Here is a 4046-nt window from a genome sequence, read left to right as displayed (position 1 = left end):
CACACTAGGTTGCCAGGGGGGAAGGAGTGGGTGGGGGATAAAAAAGTAGTTGATGTGGTAATTAAGAATTTGGTGGGAGCCTGGGCAGGTCACCTCCTTTCTCAGATCAGAGCCCCATCAGAAATTCTTTCAAGTGTCCTTCTGCGTCGCCCAAGATGGCAACAGCAAATCAATAAGAGCTGGAAATGAAAGGAGAGGTTGCGAGCCCCCAGGCTACGGCTTTCTCGCCGCTGCCGCCTCCGAGCTCCTGCAGTGCCTCCGCAGCGCCTCCCCGGGAAGGGAGACCTTCCTTCCATTCCCAGTCTCAGGACAGAGGTGAGCGCTCCTGAGAACCCGGTCCCCCGCGGTCCGCAGCCCACTCTCGGAGCAGGAGCACGAGGTGCACAGCCGCTCGCCGGCCCTGAGAGGGGCGCTGGGCCGGGCAGCCCACCGGCCGCTCACCTTGGCCTGGCCCGGAGTCCCAGGGTTAGCTCCTGGGGCCGAACTGCTAGGGCTGTCAGAGGAAAGGCAGGAGCAACTGCGGCCCTCAGAGCGCTCCAGGCGCTTGGATAAGCCACGAACAACGGAAACGCCAGCAGAGACAGCTTCGGGCCCAAAGCAAAGCTCAGAAGCATGAGAACCCGTCTGAGTTCCAGACATCAGTCTGTCTCCCTTTCCACACCCATCCCTCCCCTGCACAACTTGATTGAACAATCTTCCCAGCACCAAGCATCCCGGATGTTTTAATTAGGTAATTCATTAGTGAGTCAATACAGACATTTATATATTCTTTTAGCTCAAGTGGTTAAGTACTAATTTCGAAATGATTATAAAATGCAGGAATAGGCAACGCATAGTAATTTTAATTTATATGCAAATCAATTGGTTCATCTTAAATGTCTTTTTAGAAAAACAACAATTATTGTATTGTAGCATAGGAGGCTAGACACAGACCAAACCTCCTGTGTAGAAAATTCGGAAGCAAGACCTGGATTGGGAAGAAAATTGTGAACAGGCAGCAAATCAATACTGTTTGAGGCCATTAAGCCTCGCTTGCTGCTGGTATCTGCACACTCGCCGGCCGTCACATAAAGATCTGGGACTTGCTAGCCAGGGCTGAGAGCAGGGTCCAGAGGGGAGGAAGGGCTTGGTGGCACTGCCCCTTTCCCAAAGCCTGGCTCTGGACTGAGAGGACGTGGGCGGAGGTCCCGCATTTGTCCTCCTCTCAGGACACAAGAGCACAGCATTCTTGTTCACTCTGTGCGTCCCAGTGTGATTCTGGTCCTGTGTGTCGCTCCAGAACAGAGGGAGGCGCAGCATTCAGAATTTCACTCACCCGCCTCTGAACTCACCTAGCCAGTGGTGCCCCGCTAAGCTCAGCTTTGCCAGCCACAGCACAGGGGTCCCCGCACACGAAGTTCGAAGTCTAAGTCGGACTCCTGAGAAGTCAGAAGGGATGGCCCAATGCACGCCTTCCTGGGAGGTCACCATCTTTTAGCATTGTTCAAAATTTTGGAAAAGTAAGGAGGGAATAGCTTTAGGGGCAGCTTTTGGACATCCGAGAATGCTGGGTTTTGCCAGGGATTCCCAGGGCAGACCCCTGGAGTTGTTTACGTAAAAGTGTAATGTCCTTGAAATGCACAGATCCCTGTGGCCCATGCCCCTCCACCCAGCTCCCAGCCTGGCCTGGCCCTTCGGAAGCTGCTATCTTTCAAGCCCCAAGCTTGTTTACGTCTGCAAAGCGGGAATTGCTGGCTTTGCTTGACTCACTCTCCACCCCTTCTAATTCGAAGTAATGGGAATCTGAACACGACAGCCCACTCTCGCACTGCTGCTTTGACGAGGGAAAACCCGAAATCCGCGTCTTAACTCAGCCCAGCGGTCTGCGGCCCCCAGCACCCTGCCTCTCTGCTGCATGCTTAATGTATTCCCTGGTGATTCTGGGCATTAATTAGTTGTTTAATAGGAGTATGACTAAAAATGTAAAAGAAGGATTAGGAGCGTGGAACGTATGTCCAGCTCCTTCCACACACTCGAGGAGGGAATGAGAATCATTCTGGATCTTCTGTTTCTCCAGGAGCATTTGCATTTTCCACCAGCTGCTCACTTCAGCTGCACCGCGCAGGGCGCGGCAAGGGCCCAAAAGCTCTGTGCCTCGTCTCTGTGGCCACTGGGGCTAACCAGCCCTGGCGGGCGGGACTCCAGACAGAAGGGGGCAGCGGACAGAGCTTCTCCCAGCCCATTCGGCCTCAGCCATGGCTTGCAAACCTCGATCCTGCCAGGGGGAAATGAGTCCCGTGCAGGTCTGCGGCCCCTCTCTGCCTGTCCCCTCACGAGCTGGGTCTTCCCGGCTGCGGGCTGTGGCTTTCTTGCTTTCTTCCCACTTCTTCCTGAGAGTCTCCATCCTTGCCACCCGCTGGAGAAGAGGCCATTCTGTTAAGAGTTTCTCTTAATTGCTATAAAAGGAAAAAAGAGAGAGAACATTAACCCCTTGGGGGGGAGCAGTAAAAATTGTAGCCGGAAGAGATGGAACCGCCTTTGTCTGACTACAGGTTTCCGGTAGGCTGTGACAGGAGTTCATTCCTGGGACTCGCTGGAAAAGAAATTGAAAGTCTGCCTCAGCAAGACTTCAAAACCAGAAATAAAATTGCTCAGAGATGGGGAGGGAATGAAAATTAAAACAGCACGTGGGTACTTTCCTCCTCCTCCTCTCTCCCCCTTAAATAACACTGCGTTGGGTTTCCACAGGGTAAAGAGAGAAAGTTGGGTTTTCACGGCTGTTAGGGGAGGTTAGAAACGGCTTAGCTTGTAGATCTCTGTCAGCCTCCTTCCACTGAAAAGGCCGACCCTTCCGTAGACCGTCCATCTGTCGGCTTTAGCTATTTCAAAGTGAAGGGATTTAGCACTCAAAACAAATTGAGCAAGTTTGTTTGCCTGTTTTTACTGCTAACCCAAATGAATTCAAAACACGGAGTAATTCAAGAAAACACAGAGCAAGCCCCAGACAGCCCTCAGAGGCAGAGAAGGCCCAGCACGTAGTGGGGACCGTTTAGTTTGGAACGCAGTGTCTACAAGCCGATATATTCTGAGCATGTCCCCCTCCAGTCACTGTCCTCCACTGTATGAGCCGGTATACTGGCTCTGAAATGGCAGTCAGCTTCCAGAGTTCCTCGTGCCCTCCACTGGGGGCCAAAGAGGAGGGGTCTGCCCGCCGGCCTGCCTGGGCTGTGGGCGGGCAAACCTAAGCCCTGAGCTGGGGACGGACACTCGCAGACATTCTGGATCAGGGCGCCCTTGAGGTGGGAAGAACTTTGTCCCGTGTGCCTTCTCGCCTGGCCTTCCACCCAAGGCGGCAGGGCCAGACACTGCTTGCTCCTTGCCGAGTCAAGGGCTGGAAACGCAGTGCTGAGAAGTGGGGCGCTCGGTGAGGACGCCCCCTCCGACCTTGCTTTGCTCTTTCCAGGAGCAGATGTGGGTTTGAGAGAAGTGCCCTCCCCCTCCCCTATCCCTTGCAATGTAACACCATCCTCTCCAGGATCCTTCACTCCGTCATTTTAAAAAATGAGATGGCCGTGACCCGGGCGGACTTGTTGGGTGTAGGTACGGTGGAGGAGACTCTGGACCCTCGGCACTCGGGGCCGTGCCCCGCGCAATCCGTCCTGAACACTGGCTGGCTCGTGGCGGCACCCACCTGCGCCCGCCTAACCTGGGCCAGGCCTCAGGCCTTCCTGGCGGGAGAGTCCCGCGACTCTCGGCTGGTCCCCTCGACCTTCCGCTCCTCCTTCGCCCCGTTTTCCCAGACAGCCCCTGGGAGCCCTCTCACCCACTCGCCCTCCTCTGCCTACCGGGACCCCTGTCCTCACCCTGCAGGCCCGAGAGGGGGCCACGCGCCTCGCACCCACGCTGCACGCCCCGCCGTCCACCGCCCTTTGTTCCACTTCGTGGGCCTTCCGGGCGCTCTGCTCCCCGCGCACGCTCCTGGGCCTGCGCTGGGCCTCCCCTCCGGCTCCCGAGGCTCCCGCCGGCGCCGCCCGCGTCTGCTCTCCCCGCCCGCCCGCCCCCTGCCC

Source organism: Tupaia chinensis, unplaced genomic scaffold, assembly GCF_000334495.1.
Source record: "Tupaia chinensis unplaced genomic scaffold, TupChi_1.0 Scaffold139767_1, whole genome shotgun sequence".
NCBI classification, from domain to species: Eukaryota; Metazoa; Chordata; class Mammalia; order Scandentia; family Tupaiidae; genus Tupaia; species Tupaia belangeri.
This window is presented reverse-complemented; position numbering follows the sequence as displayed.